Source organism: Triturus cristatus, chromosome 2_2 (genome assembly GCF_964204655.1).
Source record: "Triturus cristatus chromosome 2_2, aTriCri1.1, whole genome shotgun sequence".
Taxonomy (NCBI): domain Eukaryota; kingdom Metazoa; phylum Chordata; class Amphibia; order Caudata; family Salamandridae; genus Triturus; species Triturus cristatus.
Genome location: NC_140582.1, coordinates 781,991,040 through 782,010,585, shown reverse-complemented (window position 1 = coordinate 782,010,585; position 19,546 = coordinate 781,991,040).

Below are 19,546 nucleotides of genomic sequence, written 5' to 3'. Positions count from 1 at the left end.
GGCTGTCCTTGTTGTCAGCAAGACGAGTTTGGGCGATTTCCACCTGGGCTCCAACTCGGTCTTCCGGTCGAAGTTCCTCACAAGAACCAGATCACCTGGAACCACGTCATGGGGCTTCACCTCAGTGTTATCGGGAAAAGCTGCAGCTACCTGTGAACGACAAGATTGTAGTGCAGACATCAAGGAAGCCAGGTAATCTGTCAGCATATTACAGTCAACATCAGTGATTTTGCGAGGTATAGGCGTCCCCCACATATTTGGTGGTCTACCGAAGATCACCTCGTACGGGGATAGCCCTGTTCGAGAATGTGCTACCATTCTCATATAAAAGAGCGCAACTGGTAAGGCTACTATCCAATCGACACCTTTTTCTCTACATATTTTGGACAATCTAATTTTCAGAGTTTGATTATGACGTTCCACAAGACCTGCTGCCTCGGGATGTCGAACACAGTGGAATTTCCATTGGTAACCTAATAGAAGTGAAACGTGTTTCATTAGTTCAGATGAGAATGGCTGGCCGTTATCTGAGTACACGACACGTGGTAAACCGAATCGTGGGAAGAATTCTCGAACTAGCTGTTTGGCAGTAGTCGGGGCAGTGTAATCTGAAACCGGGTAGGCTTCTGTCCAACGGGAAAGAGCACAGACAACTACGAGAACATATTTGAATCCTCGACATCGTTCCATCTGGATATAATCCATCTGGAGGACTTCAAAAGCATGATCGGGAGGTTGAAATCCACCCTGCTCTACGGGGATGCTTTTACCTGGATTAAACTGACAACATATCATACAGGTACGTACTTTCTGTTTGGCTGCTGCTCGCAAGTGTTTGTTGAACCAAATGTGTTGAATACTGTCTAGCATAGCTTTTTCTCCTAGGTGCGCTGGACTATGTATTGTGTTAATGATGACTTGAACCATGGAGTCGGGAAGAAACCATATAGATTTTTCCTTCGTCATCCATCCTTGATCCGTTTGGATCCCTCCTAATTCAGTCCATTTCTTTATTTCTTCTGGTGTAGCATGTGTCTGTATGTCAATTACATCAAGGGCGGGATCCTTAACTGTCATGCAATGTGTTGGTGTCGGAACTATTGTCTTTGTCGTGTCAGTTGTATGGGTCTGATTCTGAGCAGTCTGTTTAGCTGTTCTGTCAGCTAGGTCATTACCCTGAGAAATGATATCGGTAACTTTTGTATGAGCTTTGCATTTCATAATCGATATTGCAGTAGGTAGATGAATTGCGTCTAATAGAGCTTGAATGAGGGGTCCGTGTTGGATGTGGGCACCGTGAGAAGTTAAATAACCTCTCTCTCGCCACAGTACGCCGAAGTCATGGACGACTCCGAATGCATAACGTGAATCTGTGTATATGTTGACTTTCTTATTTTTGGCTTGAATACAGGCTTGTGTCAGAGCGATGAGCTCTGCTGCTTGAGCTGACAAAGTGTTAATACAATTTGTTTCAATGACTTCAGTGTCTGTTGTGACTGCGTAAGCGGCCACTAACTCTCCTGTACTTGTTCTCATACATGAACCATCTACATACAATGTCAGGTCTGGATCTGATAAAGGGATGTCTGTCAAGTCTTGTCTGGGTTTCGTGATAGTAATGACTTCAATACAATCATGTGCTAATGGATCTGTTCCATTTACGGGCAAAAGTGTGGCAGGATTTAACGTATTACAACGTCTGATTTCTATATGTGGCTGAAACAATGTTAATTCATAACCGGTGAGTCTTGCTATAGTCAAGTGTTGTGTTTGTGTGCGGTTCAAGAGAACCTCTACTGCGTGTGGTACTTGTACTGTCAATTGATGTCCTAACACTATGGCATCGCTTTGTCTGATTGCTAAAGCTGTTGCTGCCACTGATTTCAGGCACGCAGGAAGAGCCTGAGCTACTGGATCTAATGTACTAGAGAAATAAGCACATGGTTTGTGTGATCCTGTTTGTTCCTGAGTGAGTACTGACAAGGCAGTACCTTTGCGTTCTGTAACAAAGAGTGTAAAAGGCTTACTGTAACATGGTGTTGCTAAAACGGGTGCTTGGCATAAAGCTTTCTTTAAGCTTTCAAAGGCATGTGTATGTTCTTGAGTCCAAGGGAGGACAGTCGATGTGGCTGCCTCCTGTGTTGTCAACTGGATGAGTGGTTTTGCTAGAAATGCATATTGAGGGATCCACTGCCTACAGTATGAAGTGAGACCTATAAAAGCCCGCACCTCCTTTTGTGTCTTGGGTGGTGGCATGTTAGCAATTAACTGGATGCGGTCGGGTGTAAGCTGTCTTCCCTCCTTGGACAGCAAGTGCCCAAGGTAAACAACTTGCTGGACACAGAATTGCAGCTTAGAAGGGGACACCTTGTGCCCCTTGTCGGCCAGAAATCTTAAAACCGTCAGTGACGCTTTTTCACATTCAGGTTCGCTTCGGGCGGTGATCAGCAGATCATCGACATATTGAAGCAAGGCAGTATTAACTGGCATGTGGATACTGTCAAGTTCTCGTTTCAGTGCTTGGCTATAGATGCTGGGGCTTTCTGTAAATCCTTGAGGTGCGCGTGTGAATTTAAAACTTCGTCCATTCAAACTGAATCCGAACAAATATTGACTTTCCGGATCTATTGGGACGCTAAAGAAGGCATTCTTGAGATCAATTACAGTGAAGAACGTTGCTTCTGAGTCAATAGCTGTTAGTAATGAAGAGATATCTGGGACCACAGGGTATTGTGGTACAATACATTTATTTAATTCGCGCAGATCAATAACTAATCGATATACTGGTGGTGCTTTTGGATCCGTTCTTTTAAGAATCGGAATTATCGGTGAATTACATACATTGGAGTCGGTTTCCACAACCACTCCTTGTGCAATGAGCTCGTCAATGATTTGCAGTAAAGCCACAACAGCATCGGGTGGTAACTTGTATTGTCGCATTCGTGGTAGTACTACTCCTGTTTTTAGTGTGACTCGATATGGTGTAATGTTCATGCAACCAACATCAGTTGGGCCTTGTGCCCATAGATGTGTAGGTAAATTCTGCAGCCGGTGATCCATGTCTCTGGACACGTAGTGACCTTTGAAATCACGTAAAAATAATCGTACTCCTTCCGGAGAACAACATATTATAGCTCCTAGAGCTTTCAATGTTTTTATACCTAACAAGTTTTCTGGACATGATTTAGTAAGCAATAAATCTGTGGTTCGTGTCAATGGACCAACCGTAAGTGGAAGGGGTTGCGTTACTTCATTAATGATAGGCTTTCCTGAGAATCCAAGGGAAATATTCTGTGAGCCTGAGAGGGGTGCGCCTGGAACTTCACTGCGTCGTATAGTTGTTCTGCTTGCCCCTGTATCAAGTAAAAACTTTCTGTCTTCCCCTAATAGTTCACTATGTACATAAGGTCCCTCTTGATCTACAGGAACCTCGATAAGGGGTAAGCCAACTTCCCTCTCTAGGCTATTTCATGTGTATCGCTGATAATCGGGATAGTCATTTTGTGCATACTGGTACATCTGTTGCGTTGTTGCTTGTGTGGCAGCAATAGGCTGCGCTTGTGGTGGTGCTACGGTCTGTTGTAGAGCTGCCTGTTGCGGAGCTAGTTGTTGCGGAGCTGACCTAGGTTGTGCATGCTGAGGGATTTGTTGTTGATTCTGATCCTGTCTAGGTGGACGTGGTCTTTCCTGTGTTCTACCCGTGGCGATATTATGTTTCAGAACTGGACAATTGTGTATATAATGACCTTGTTGCTTACAATAGTTGCATGTCCCTTTCGTCGGACCTGCGGAATCACCTTTTTTATGACCATCAGCTGGAACTGACTGGGCAACAAGCATTTTCATTTTCGTATCTTTCATACGTCTTTGTTCATGTTCTTGTTCTTCTCTAATTCTATTGTGGTGATATTGTAACATCTGTAACATCTGTGACGGGGTGTTACCTTGCCAGGTACTCTCAAATTTCAATACTCTATTCTTAACTTGCGGCAGGGAATTTTCAACTAATTTTGTCACAAACAGATGTGGATTTGACTCGCTACTTGCTTTTATGCCACTATTGATACCAAAACATTTTTCAAATCGGGAATAGAAATCACTAGTGTCTTCATCTTGCTTTTGTTTACAGGCTGAGATTGCACCCCAGTCCTCCTTTTTCGTAGTTAATAAACGTGGCAGTACCTGTACTAGTAATCCTGGTAGTGCTGTAGTCTTTTCCCCAAGCCCTGATCCTGCAGCTCGGGCCTTTTCTTCGTTTTCTAATGCTGTCCAATCTATCTTTTGGTCTCCCACCTCCCATTCCTTTTCTTTGAGTTTCTCGTAAACACCGGCAGGCATTAACACTTTCAATATTTTCATAATGTCGGGGTAGGTATACTCTCCCATGAGCAACATGTCTTTTATCTCACGGTGGAAACCTGCTGGATCCTTGTCATGGCTGGGTACTACTTTCTTCATTTCTAATAATTCAATTTTAGTTATAGGCGTGTACACAAACACGCGTGTAAAGTTATTATCTTCACCTCTGATTGGGTGTACTTCGCGTAACGGATTCTGTCTATCTATGTGATACATTTTTCTTCCCATAGTGGGATTTGGAACGTGTTCTGGATATGCGGAAACTATATACTGGTTTCGAAATTCTAGAATTTCTTTAATCAAATCAGTACCTGACCCTCTCCATTTATCCGTGAGTAGTTCTGTCAATATGTCAGGTAAGGGTCCAGGATCGGAGTGTTGGCTTTTATATAATATAAGGAGGTGTTGAATCATGTATATACTAGCTAAACGCTGTTCGTCTGGGGCAAGATTCAGAAACGTGTGTGCTAGTGCATCATCACTGTATTTGCTGGGACTGTCAGCCCATTGTACTGCTGACCTGGCTAATTCTTGTTCATCCATGGAATCGAGCATATGGTACCCCCTTCGATCTCGGAGTAATTTATCAGCGGCTTGGAATAGGTGTTCAGGGGACCTTGTATTTAACATAGGGGCTTGAAAATGTCTGTTACATTCTGGACGTATCGGACGTATCGGATCATTAAAGCCTCTAGTATTATTATGGGGTCTTCCTCTACCTACGTAAGCTATCGTATCTAATTGTTCTGATTCTTGCTCCTCCTCTCCCTCTGATTCAATTCTGTCTGCTTCTCGTCTTTCTTTATGTATTCGTTCTACTTCCTTGCGGATCTTTCGATACATGGCGATTATACACGCCTGTCTATCATGTTTCTCGTCTGATATGTTCTGACCCCATTTGGCAAGTTTTTGCATGGTATCATGATCTGCCTCAGGCCTGTCTTGGTTCCTGATCACGCAGTTTATGAAAAAACGTAGTAGTTGTCTTTGTACATCCACTTTCTGGTATTCCATAGCTTCGTTAATACTTTCTGGGCCTCGCCCTGTTTGGACAAAGTGATATATATTGTCTAGGTGTTCAACCATTCCTGGTATCGTCATTAAATACAATGTAGCTCGTCGTATACGTAGTGATGATAGTAGCAATCTGTCCTGTTTACCTGGCACTGGATCGTATCTACAATCCACAAGGTGTTCTTTAAACATGTCGGATGTCGCTAGTTGGGGTGTACGTTGGAGTGCTAAATCTCTAAGGGTCTGTTTATTTCGCGGCGGGGTGGCAAACATGTCTGTCGTACCTCTTGTAGCACCATCTGAGGTGCTGGGCAAGAAAGGATTTGTTGGATGTAAGATAGAAATTGTAGATGCGGGAAAAACGGTAGAAACGGACGGACCTGTGGGAATGGGCGTAGGAGTTTGTTGTTGCGGGGATACAGACGGATGATCTTGGCGTTGAGCACCATCGGTGGGCTGTGCGTGTGGCGGAGCATTAGCATATTCAGGAGCTACATCATCTAAATAGGAAGAAAGGAAAATATCTTTTGCTGTTTTGGGATGTGCTTTTATCGGGAGCAATGGGGGTGTCAAGTTTTTTCGGTATTTCCGGGGTGGCCTGAGGTAACCCTTCGGCCAAAAGAGGATACATACCATTCATAAGAGTGTTTCGTTGTCTGTCTACTTGTTCTGCTTTTACTCGGGTACCTTCCTCAATTAATAAATTTTCTCGGGTTTTATTCGAATTCTCCCTACCTTTCTCTTCTTGTCTGAGCGCTTTTTCTGTACGTCTATATGATTCTTTACGCCATAATTCAATGGCATCTTTCTGTGACTGTCTGGCTTTCTTTTTCCATAATTCTTCTTCTACTCTCATGATGCAATCTGCATCCCAGGTCCCCGCTGCGGGCCACCTCTGACTTTCTGGCAACTCTTTGGTGTAGTCCACCCATAAATCAAGAAATAACACGGCATCTAGGCCATGCTTATGATACATAAAGTATCCTGGAGTGTCCCTAGGTGGAATGGGAACAGCTTCTTCGAGTACCCCTTTTCTGGTTTTGATCTGTCTTAGTTTTGAAAAGAGCGGCATTTTTAGACCTTATTATTTGAACACACTTAATACAATAAATACAATAATGAACAATCATTCACACCACAATATGTAGAACGTATTAAAACATTTAACATTTAATGAACGATGATAATTAATAGAAAACTAGTTACTGACATAATACTGACACTAAATAATACTGAATTATATGCAAGACATACTAGATATACTGCTAAACAGTACAGATACACTGCTAAAACAGTGCAGACCGGATTTGTGTACCCAAACCCGTCTTGACCGGCACAACCTATGTGCACGTTTAAATGCCTCCCCGGCAATGGTACTCACCGGGTAGCGCGGAACGGAAGGCCTCGGAACTGAACTGAAACTGGACCGGACTGGACTCGACTCGACTGGACTCGGAACTTCGGAACCTGGTGGGCCTCTGTATACCTCGGATCTTGCTCTCTCAGCTAGGCTCTGGTCGGGATACTTCGCACTTCTCACCGCCTCGTCTGGGTGTTGATCGCAACCTCAGTCGCCCCCGCTTGGCCGGAGGGAGATACAGGAAATCCTGCAGGTACGCGTTTTTGTCCGTTCAGCTGTGGCAGGAGACCGGGCCTGCAACGCACCTCCGGCGCGTGAGATGAGAAAGTGTCCCTGTTCGGGCGCCAATTTATGTGGTAAATATTTCATTACCGGTACTATTTTTTATGCGGTAAAGTCTAGTAAGAATAACTCAGTAAATATAAGAGGCAGAATCCGTGGTATTAGAGGTTCTAAAAGGCTTTATTCCTCTATAAAGGAATTACAGTTCGAACTGTAGGCTTCAAATTCCATCACCACGAAGGTTCAGGAAGGGAAGGCAATACATTATTGACAAGTAATGATATTTATATGAAAAGTATTACATTAAGACAGATGCAAGAGGCGTAACAGCTGATAATACAGATAATGATACACATACGTAATGAAAAAAGGCGTAAACATAGGCGTAACTAAATACGTCATTAAACATGATGTCACAAGTGGGTGGATCCATAAGAGAATCCTGCAATGTCAGCAGAAATACTTGGCAGAGATGCACGCGCAGCCGCATGACGTGTGATTGACGTGCAACTAGAGGGTGAAGGAGACTTGACATTTAGCTCTACATGTGGAGACAGAAGTCTGAAGGGTCATGTCAACCTAATCCCAAATCATATCTAATATCTTATGTTTAAAGAACTGTATTATTCAAAAGGAAAGGTCTCTCGGACGGAATCTATTCTATACTGACTGTTAGTGTGTGTACAAGCGTCTAAATGTCTACATGAGATGCGAGGGGGCAGGAATCTTCCATGGTAACAGGGGCTATGAATTACTTGCATGAGGACAGTGAGGCCTGGCCCTTTGCACGGTAGCTGGAAGAATGTTTACCTAAACTACTAGACAGGAATGCATCGGATGAGGAGCAGAGCAGATAATCTTGAAGGTGAAATACAGTTTTTGGCAGGCAACAGGCTGGATCAGGCACCGTTAGCCGCGCAGGGAGTAGGACAAAGTTCATGGATACAGATGCAGGTTCGGACTGGAGCTTTCAGAGGCAGAAGGCAGGAAAAGGCTTGATGGCAGAATTCAGGGCCTACTCACCTGAATCTGTAAAATGTGGAAAGTGAACCACATAAAGTCGGTGGCCTTTCATACTTAGGAATGGAATATCTGACCCATTCATGGCGGATCTGAAAGAGGACATGTTGACGGTGGACGCACATGTATTTGCGTCTTCATAACTGGAACTGGAGGGAACATACATGTACTTGTAACATGCACATGGAGCCGTTGGGGTCTACGATAGGGAACATAACTGATCACAAAATTCATATTTCCTCAACAGGCTCTGGGAGGGGGGAGCTGCTTGGCCTCCTCCGCTTTTTAATAAAATACAATGTCATGCGACCCTTTGAGATGCGGGTCTCTGGGGCCTAATAAGGATTGTGGAGGGGGGTCACATGATCCCCCCTTTTAAAAAACAGATGGCCCTGAGAGATGGGGTCCACAGGGGGAGTTGACATCCCCAGGGCCTAATAAGGCTTGTAGAGGGGGGGCAACATGGATCCCTATTTAAAAAACAGATGGCCCTGAGAGATGGGGTCCACAGGGCCTAATGAGGCTGGAGGGCCATGCGGTCCCACCCCTATAAAAAAAAAAATCATATTTGGCCCCAGGCAATGGGGTCTCTGTCCCTATTATGGCTCAGGAAGGGGGGGCCACCTGGCCCTCTCCCCTTTCTTATTGTATTTGGTCCTGAGAGATAGGGTCCCAAGGGCCTGCTTGGCTCCGGGAGGGGGGCTGCACCACTTAGATTTTGGCCACGGGGATAGGGACTATAGGGTCCAAGGAGGCTCTGAGAGGTGGGCTGCACGCCCCTTACCCTATTTCATTTGTTTTTGTCAGTCAGACAATTATTTCGGCCAATTGCCTTAAAGTGGATCGGCAAATAAAAACATTACAGGTACAAAATCAGTGTGGCTATGTACAATATACAAAGTAATACAAATGGCTTACATCCATCATTTAATTACATTAAAAGTAAAATTGGTAAAACATTAGCTCACATTATATATGTACACAAAGGTGACGCTGCATGTTAAAAAAGAAACATTTGATTTTCAAAGGGCTACAACTAAATCCATCAACTTTATACAAAGCACCAATGCTCTCAACAAGCCAGCAGGTTAGAGTTAAAAGATTAATTGGAACGTCAGCCAAGACACCATTTCCCTATGTGAGGTCCTCCTAATGGCCTTACAGCGCTACTGTCCATTCAAACGGCTGGTGGTAAAATGTTTTTCCCCCTCATTCACGACATAGCAAATAAGAACCTGGAGACTGCAAATACAATATGGCTGCTAGTTCCAGATTATAAAATTCGTCAGGCCTCCACACAGTGTGTGGTTCCCAGGTTCCTGCAAATACGAATGATCCATTTGGCCCTGTCCCTTACTATACTCAGGGCAAAAAAACAGGGCGTGTGCCACTGTTTCTTCACCTGACCACAAGATGGGCAGTCCGTCTCAGCCAATCTATCTGAACTTACCCGTTTGGACGTGTTTGATCGAATTGGTAGTGACCTGTGCCTCAACTGAGCATACAGCTTACTGGGCAGTTTTGGTTCAACTTCATCCAGGAACTCCTCATTTAAAAAAAAGACCTTTAGCCTTAAAAAGGAGTCTGTCAAAGTACCCAGGGCCAGGCTTGACATGAGCATACCTGATTTAAAGTTCCTAAAATGCCTCTTAAGCTCTAATTTGCTAGTTAGTATACCAATTCCCCGGAATCTTCCAGGAGTTTGACTAACCCCATGCTTGACAGTGTGTCTCTGACATATTTGATCCAGGGGATATTGCCAACCCCTGGGAGACTAAGTATCTCTTCTAGACCCTGGCATTAGGGGAGAAGTTTGGGAGTGGCCCGTAGATTTCTCCAATACATTATTGATCTAACTGCAATTCTTTTTTAGTTTGGCCTGTGCCCCAAATCTAGCCTAAACGGGACTAGCGGAGTGCTAACCGGAAGGCTCAGCCATTGCCTCAGGAACTTTTTTTGGGACTATTTCTAGGGTTTTTATGTCCTTGTGAACCAGACCTCGGTGATGTGAAGAGCCACGACCAGTGCTTGGTAGGTGTATGTTAGGGCTACCAGAGTAACTGGTTTGAAAAAGGAGCCCTGGTGGACCTTCAGCAACCTGCCAACATATTGCTCCAGTTTGAGCCTTCGTTTTGAAATATGTGGCGCCCAGTCTATCTTCTCGTTCTGAGTCATGCCTAGATACTTAACAGATGGGCCTGCTCTAGTGGGTATCCATTCAAGGTAGGTTTGGTGCATGTGATACGACATGGGTTGAAAACCATGTACTTTGTCTTACTAACATGTATTTCCAACCCTCTCTGTATACAGAAACTACTGAATTCATCCAGGATTCTCTGGATGCCGATGGGCGATTTAGATAGAAGTAATGTGTCACCTGCAAACATTAGTGCCAGGACCTTCATATTGGCTAATCTAGGGGCTTGATTGTCACAGGAATTCAGGCGGGCAATCAAGTCATTAACAAACAGTGTAAAAAGTGTTGAGTGAGAACACAGCCCTGCCTAACGCCCCTATTGACTGGAAAGGGTTCGGTTACTTCTCCTTGTCAGCCACAGCCCTGTTTAATTGGATTTTTCCCTGGGGATGGGGTCCCCTTTTTATTGAATCTGGCCCCAGGGATGGAGTACCGGGGCCACTTAAGGCTTGGGAAGAGCGCTGCTTGCCCCTCCCCTTAATATATATGTTTTAGCCACAGGGATGGGGTTCCTGAGGCCCGAAGACGAACCCTACTTATCTCACACCAAAGGCTGTGTGTGGCATTGGGTTGGCATCCTGTCGAGGTTTTAGATTCAGGGCCTGGCAGCACGCCAAGCCCTGTAGCCAATCCCCTGGTTTGGCAGCCTGTAGGGGTTCAGCCATAGGGCCTGGCAGCAGGCTAGCCCTGTGGCCAAACCCCACTGCACATGGCCAGATGCTTTGCATGTGGTAATAAAATATTACTTTATGTTAAAAAAGTACAAATTCACTGAAAAAGCAAAGAGTTTCAGCAATGTCATCACTGATGTCATAAATTATGTCATAGGCAAAAGCTGTGCCTAAAGCATTAGTGGGCTAATGCATAAACTGACAGGACATGGCTTTGAATTATGGTGGGTCTACTCTTTTATCCTACTGAGCTTAATAAAATGAGTACCCGTTAGTAACAATAATTAGCAATTTTCAGTGCCAAGATACCGATGGAGGAATCCGTTTTAAAAATACATTATGCTATGCTTTGTTGTGACTAGTTCTGCCAAATATAGTTTTATTTTCTTTGCCAAAGGATTTAAATTCAATGTCAAATTCTTGTTTTCAGGACTAAATTATTGTGTGCCTTCAGGAGCATAAGAGAGGCTCAGGCTGCACACCATTGCTCAATATTTTGTCCTCCATTGGCCTAGCAAGAGTAAGTGGAATTGGAGTGTTGCAAAAATTGTACAGTTTCCACTTACGTTGTCAACATAAGTTGCTGTTCCTCTTCTTTGTAAAGCAGTAGGCAGTATGTATGCCTTCAAAAAGATGCATTGCTGCTGCTCATGTCTCCAACTCACACATAATTTTAGACATTTCGTGCACCGCTGCCTTGTGCATGTTGCTATAGGGATTAATGGGCCTGCTCTGATTATCCCTTGCTATGATGTACACACACATAGCATCCTGCTTCCCCTCTGACTAGGTTGGTGCTGAGTAAATGCTTATATGTTTCAGTCACCAAGCCCTCAAGTTCTTCTATCCCCGCCAACTGGACTGCCTATATCACAGATCATCATCTTATTTTCCTGTTTATTCCATAAAAGAAACCATGAAACCTAACATAGGACCTACAGAGTAAATCAGAATCTGCTAGCTTATTGCAAATATATTTCGAACCCCTTAACCCCGTCCTCCATCACATGCTAGCCGTCTGCCATAAGACAAGACACAGAGTACCTCTCTGGTCACTCACTATGACACTAAAACATGTTCCTTCATAGGATCACAACAAATACAATACTCTGTCAGCCACACACTCCCGTACTGTCTAGAGTGCCACTGGTTCAAAAATGCGCTTTAGAACGCCCAAAGCAGTAATTGTGAAGTTCTATACAAATACTACAACACAATACAAAACAATTATGAAGTTGCTTGTTAGACGCAACCAAGGGCCGGATGTAGGTGGCCAAATATTGAGCGGTAGCGCAGGAATTCGCAGAATTTCTGCGTTACCAACCAGTATTTGGCTGAGTGCAATGTAGGTGAGTTGAAACCTACTTGCAAAATAAGTAATCTCAAAATAGCGATTTGCATTTAAGGAATCGGAAATACCGATTCCTTAAATGCAATGTACGTAGCACTGAAAATAGTGCACTTCAGCCTTAAGGAATCGCTAATTACCACCAACTTCAAGTTGGTGGGAAGTAGCGATTTCCTTTGCAAAAGCACTTTTTTGCTTTTTTAAATGTGCCATGTGGCACACATCCATGCCCTTAGGGCATGAATGTGCGCCACATGTGCACACATGCACATTTCAGGGGTGCAACAGGGTGTCCTTTGAACAGCCTGGTACCCTTGAAATAGCTCCCGTTATTAGCGATTCGGTAATACCGAATCGCAATAGTGAATATCTTCCCATTCATTCCTATGGGCCTCCTAGCCCATAGGAATGAATGGGTACGTATTCCTCAATAACGAATCTCAATTACCGATTCGTTATTAAGGAATGTTGAATCGCTAATATTTTAGCGATTCCTACCTACATTCCATTTAGCGAGTCCTAATAGCGATTCGGTAAAAATCGCTATTAAGGACTCGCTAAATTGAAGTTACCTACATCTAGCCCCAAGAGCTTTAAATTGTACAGAAAAACACGTACTACCGAAACTGACCACTAGATGGGAGGAGAATCAAAGACATGTAATGTTTTAGACGATTAATCCTGATTCAGGTGTTTTTTCTCATTATTTGAGCCAAATTTTTGTATAGGAAGATTTACCAGCTGGACGGAGTATAGCCTTTAGATGTGACAATTGGCAAGACTGTTGAGCAGTATGGCCCCCTCACCGAAACTTTCTGTGCCCCCCAAGTTTCCCTTTACTTCCTACAGTTAAATAACTCAGATATACCCTCCAGGATTGTTAATTCCAGCCCAAGTAGCTCCCCACGTAGTCAATAGTATAATATATATACATACACACTGAAAACAACAGAGGTTAAAGTGACATTATAATAAGGTGAATATGTAAGTGACAACATTAATGTTTTGACATATAATAGAAAGTCAGGAGTGATGTAATATGTGAGATGATAAGCAGTGCATGGCAGGGGCGCAAGATATAGTTAGCTTTTCTCACAACAAGTGATGAATTTCTGTGTTTTATTTAGTTCAAAACATTAATGTATATCATTATAGATATATGTATTCACTGAAAAAAACAAAAGTTACAGGGACATTATAGTTAGGAATAAAAAGAACCTAGAAATTCACTGAAAAAAACAAAGGTTGCAGAGAAGTTATAGTTAGGCTCTGGTTTCACTTGTACAAAACCAGTGAAATTCAGCAGTTATAGTTAGCTGAGCTAACTATAACTTGTGTCCTGCAATGCAGTGCTTATGACCTCACATATTACATCACTCATGACCAGTTCAGTGACATCACTGATGATATCACTGATGACATCTCAAATGACAACACTGATGACATAATTCAGTGACTGTGAGTGTTTTTTAAATATTTTATGAGTGTTAATTATATATACACCAAGGTGTATTGGTGAACCTGTGGGTGTATGAGTGCCTGTATGGATGATTCAGTGACTGTGTTACTGGCTGTATAAGTGCGTGATTAGGTGCCTCAGTGAATATATGGATGAGTGTCTGGTTGTGTGAATGTCTGTATCAGTCAGTTAATTTGTGTTGAAGTGGCTGTATGGATGTGAGAGTGGGTGGGTGGGTGAGTGATCAGTTGCCCGAGTACCTGTATGGGTGTCTGAGTGTCTGTGAGGGTGGGTGAGGGTGTGGGTGACTGCCTGTATGGATGAGTGAGTCAATGGCTGTATGGGTTAGTGATTGCATGTGTGAGGGGCTGTATGGGTTATTGAGTATGTGTATGACTGTATGGGTGAGTGAGTGGATGTGTCAGTGTTATATGGGCGAGTAACTGGGTATGTGAAAGGCAGCACAGGTGAGTGATGGGTATTTGAGTAATTGGGTATGTAAAAGGCAGTACAGGTGAGTGATGGGGTATACAAGTGTATGGGTGAGTGGCTGAATGTGAGAGTGGCTGTATGGGTGAGTGTGTGATTGTGTCAGTAACTGTGAGTTAGTATGTGTTAGTATCTGTATGAGTAAGTAAGTGGGTGTGTGTGTAACTGTATGGGTAGGTAAGTGAAATTGTGATTGACTATGGATGAGTGAGTAAGTGTGTGAATAGCTCTATGTCTGACTGACTCACTGTGTGAGTTGGTGCATGAGTGGATATGTTAGTGGCTGTATTAGTGAGTGAGTGGGTGTATGAGTGACTGTATAGGTAAGTGAGTGGATGTGTGTGTAGATTTATGAATCTGTGAGTGGGTGTGCAAGTTCTGAGATGGGTCTGGGAATGGGTTTGTGGGAATGGGTGTATGAAAGGGTCTATGGGGTTGTGAGTGGGTGCGTTTGTCATTTTCTCAATTATGTCATCAGTGATGTCACTGACCATGTCATGAGTGATGCATTATGTGAGGTAATTAGCAGTGCATTGCGGCGGCGTGAGTTATAGTTTGCTAGTTTCTCTGGTTTTGTATGAGTCAAACCTGAGCCTAACTATACCGTATCGGTAACCTTTGGTTTGTTTAGAGAATTTCTACGTTTTTTAAAATGCCCTTTCCTAACTATAATGTCCCTGTAACCTTTGTTTTTTCAGTGAATTTCTAAGGTTTTTTAATGTTAACTCCTAACTATAGCTCCCCTGTAACCTCTTTTTCAGTGAATTTCCATGGCTTTTTAAGTAGTAGTCTTGTTTGCAGAGTGGTGGAGAGGCTGGGTCTCTGACGGGCTCTCAGGAATCCTGCAGTGCAGGACCTACAGAAGGTGCCAGGAGGGCTTCTTGGCCCGCAAGGTCCCTCAGGAGTAAAGTGGTCTTCATCCTCCAACCAGTAGTGAACTTGGAGGGGAGTTTAACGAGTGGTGGAGAAAGGGGCCATGGCCACTGCAGACTTCTTAGCAATCCCACTGTGTGGGACTTACTGGAGGTAACAGGAGGGGTAGATGGCCCCCAAGGATGTCCTTTAGGACCTACCTTAGGGGTGACTTGTATGTATTAAAAAGGAAGGTTTAAGCCTGCATAATGTGAATGTATGACGTTACAACACGATCTTGACACCGCGATACGTTTACAACGCGGTCATTACAACGCAAGTCGTTACAACAACTTGCGCTAGAGGCGCTGGACTTAGGAATAGTATGATATACTATTCCAACTCCAGTGTATGCAACAGTAAGTGTTGGAATAGTAAATCATACTATTCCTTAGTGTAGAGCGCCATCCTCAGCAAGTCGTTGTAACGACTTGCATTGTAATGACCACGTTGTAAACGAATCGCGATGTAAATACCGCGTTGTAATGGATGTCTCCAGCATAATGTTTATTGTGCCAGGTCTAATTTGAAGTTTACAACTGCACGACAGGCTGCATTGGTAGGCTGAGGCATGTTTTAAAGTGCTGCTTTAGTAGGTGGCACAATGGGTGCCTCAGGCCTAAAAGTTGCATTTAATTTACAGGCCCTGGGTACATGTAATCAAACATATTAGGGGCTTATATGTGAATGTAATGTGCCAATCAGCTTTAGGCCAATTTTATCATGTTTAGGGAGAGACCACAGGTGCTTTACCACTGTATCATGGATCCAGTCTGCGCACCTGCGTGGTCCATTTCCTTGTTGGGGTAGCAGTCTAGCTTCCATAATCAGGAAGCAAAACCAAAGGTCACCACCAGGGCACTTCCGGGTGAGACCACATAAGGACCTACGGTGCTCAGCCCTAGGTGCTTCTGATCCTGGATTTGACCGAGGTGGAGTCGGAGCCGATGGAGCAATCTCGCCCTCCTCTATCCTGTTGGAAGACACAGGTATCACAGTACACATACCGGCACAGGAGTGCCAGTGCAGATTTCCTTTTATAACTCGCGCAAAAGCGCATGTTTACGAAAGCAGAGAATCTAGCGCAGAAGCGCTTTCAGACATTGTTGTTTAAGGCACGCACAGGAACGCGTTGCCTTTTCCTTTACGAAAGCAGAGAACTTTGCGAAGCGCTTTTAGACCATGTTGTTTAAGGCACATACAGGAGCGCGTTGCCTTTCCCTTTAAGAAAGCAGGGAACCTTGCAAAGCACTTTCAGACCTTGTTGTTTAAGGCACGCACAGGAGCGCGTTGCCTTTTCCTTTTTGTTTTGTTTTTGCACCATCAGGCATTTTGTACAACGGTAAGCGCAGGAGCACGTTACCGATCATTACGTCAGCCTTCACAAAAGGCTCTGGAATCCAATCGTCCACACCAGCACAGGAGCACTAGTGTTGTTAGGTCTCGGCCTGATGTAAGCAGCGCTTGCGCTGCTCTCGTCATACGAAGGCTTCTTGAAATTGATACGATTCCCGAAGCCGTGTCCCAGCTCCGCCTTCAGCTTTCATTCGTGCGCGTCGTTTGGTGTCACGAAATATGCCAAAGGCAGTGCAATGATTGCACCGAAGGCATGTCTATCCCTCCTTGTTCATCGTAGCCATGTCTTTGATTTCCTAGAAAGTTGATGTCCCATCCTTTTCATGATGCCACTCGGCAGACCTGAAATACTGGTCCACAACCTTGGGAATTAAGGCCTTCACCTTTAGACAGAGGATGTATATTCCAGGGCTGCTCCTTGGAACCGGTTTGGGGTGGTTCCCTTTTCATCTATTCTGGCCACTTTCCAGGTCTGCAAAAGCAACAAGCATTGAAAATGCAATAGGTCTCGCCTTCGATGAAGTTAAAGCCATTTGCTTTGCTAATGGTATTGTATAGCAAAGCAAATGGCTTTAACTTAATCAAAGGCGAGACCTATTGCATTTTTAATGCTTGTTTTTCATTGTTTCATTGTTTCATTGTTTTTCATTGTGCGCTTGGCCACAAACCCAGTCGCCTAAGCTCAGAAGTAGCGCAGTACTGCTCATGTATATTTAAAGACGTGTTGCCTTTCCAGCATTCGATAATTGGTGGCAAGCGCAGGAACGCGTTGCCTTTCCATCCTTGTTTGTTCACAGCACAGGAGAGCTCATGTATGTTTAAAGAGGGCCACGCACAAGGATGTGTCGTCTCTCCTCTTTTTATTTCTTTCTGCGCAGGAACGCTTGGTACTTCATTTTCATTTAATCTGAATCCTCATTCTTGTACTTCCTTCACCAGCGCAGGTGCGCCTACCTTATGTTCCGTGTCCCTTTGGTGTGGAAGGCCATCCACCTCAACCTATCTGAGTGCCACATCTCAGGTGACTATAGTTGTTTCCCCCTGACTGCTTTTCCCTAAGCGCGTATGTATGTGTACTGGTGAGGGCGGTATTGATTACCTGTTGGTTTGTACTTACAGGCAGAATTCCAAGAGGGGTTCCTACATCTCCATTGGGCATATCCAACCAGGCCTGCATTCTGATTATAAAAAACACCACCTTATAGGATTCCTTCCCCCGGCCACCACCACCACCCTGGCCAGGGGAGAGGTGCGAGACGGTGGAGGTTGTTCATGTCTTCCCTGCGAGACTACTCTACAAGCAGAAGGTAAGACTTGTGGGGTCCTGACACAGTGGCGTAGCTAGAGCATATGGCGCCCGGGGCTATCCCTCAGATTGCCGCCCCCCCCGGGGGGGGGGGAGGGCATGCACTTCAAAGAGGTCCGAGAGACACGTTGTATCGCCGCTAATAGTTACGTTGATCACGCAACTTACATGCACATACATGACACGGTCCAAGGCTAGACAGTTGAATACAGCGGTGACTGACTGGCAGTACGAAAGAGAACACACAGACTGCATGATCTATCTGGGGGCTCAGAAAAACCGCATGTGACATCCATCAGAGAGCTGCGTGAACAATTACCTGGTAATCCCCTCAACAAAATGCAAACATGCACATACATGACACTGTTCATGTAACCTTCATCTACAGATGACATTAAATGACCATACATCTCTTCTTAGTCTTAGAAGGACCAGTAAAACTCACTCTTTTCCAAATCTCTTTCTAAATATTATCACTTTCCATGTAATATTCCTTTGATGGGAAGAGGAGGTTTCTGAGGTGGGAGTATCAGGCAAGTGATACTACTCAGGCTCCATCTGTTCGAGCCTTCATGGAGAATCCCTCTTCATTACTACATCCACCTGACCCCGGACTCTGCAACACACTCCCTTACAGGCTCCCTCTGTGCGAGCCTTCAGGGAGAATCCCTCTTCATTACTACCTCCACCTGACCCCGGACTCTGCAACGCACTCCCTTACAGGCTCCCTCTGTGCGAGCCTTCAGGGAGAATCCCTCTTCATTACTACCTCCACCCGACTCCGGACTCTGCAACGCACTCCCTTACAGGCTCCCTCTGTGCGAGCCTTCAGGGAGAATCCCTCTTCATTACTACCTCCACCTGACCCCGGACTCGGCAACGCTCTCCCTTACAGGCTTGATTATCCACTACTCCTCTCTCCAGTGCACCTTATCTCACAGCTGACCTTGGGCCCCAGCCCCATATCAGGCACCATCGGGCTCCACTTTGCTTTTTCCCGGTAAAAACATTAGTAAAATTACCTTCAAACTTAAAACATTGAATATAGCAGTAAATATAATTAGCATGCACTTTAAAGTATGTTCCACAGTAGCCCTTATGACCCGACTGCTAATTAAATAAACAAAAACAGAAAGGCCATGACAGGGCCGGCTTTAGCGCTGATGCTAAAGTCTTTTTTAGCGCCACACTAATAACCTCTTTCTCCGTAAATACCTTTACTACCACCTTCCAACAGTGCCCCTCATCCCTCCATGGCCCCCCTAGTGACCTCCTCCTCAGATTGCCTCACGCCACAAGTGCCCCTCATCTCCCCATAGCCCCTCCCCCTCATGACCTCCTCCTTGGACTCCCTCACTGCCACCATCCACCAGTGCCCCTTATCTCTCTGTAGCCTCTCCCCCTCATGACCTCCTCCTCAGACTCCCTCACTACCACCCTCCACCAGTGCTCCTCATCTCACCCTAGCTCCCCCTCCACACCATGACCTCTTCCTCGGATTCCCTCACTGTCACCCAGGGCACAAGTCCTAAAAAAAGAAGTGGGGGGACGCTGACGTCACAACAGCAAGTGATGTCATGAAAGGTGGCTTGCACCATCAGACTCATTGCCTCCCCTCGCTCACCCCTTAGATGCCATTGCATCAGAGAAGCCAGCGCATGAGCAGCGTTCTGAATGAGCTCCGATCTCGCCCCAGAGAGGCCAAAGAGTAAATGTGTGGCTCCATTTGCTCCAGTAATCGAGCTCCCGTTAAAATAAGTGAGGGGACGCCAT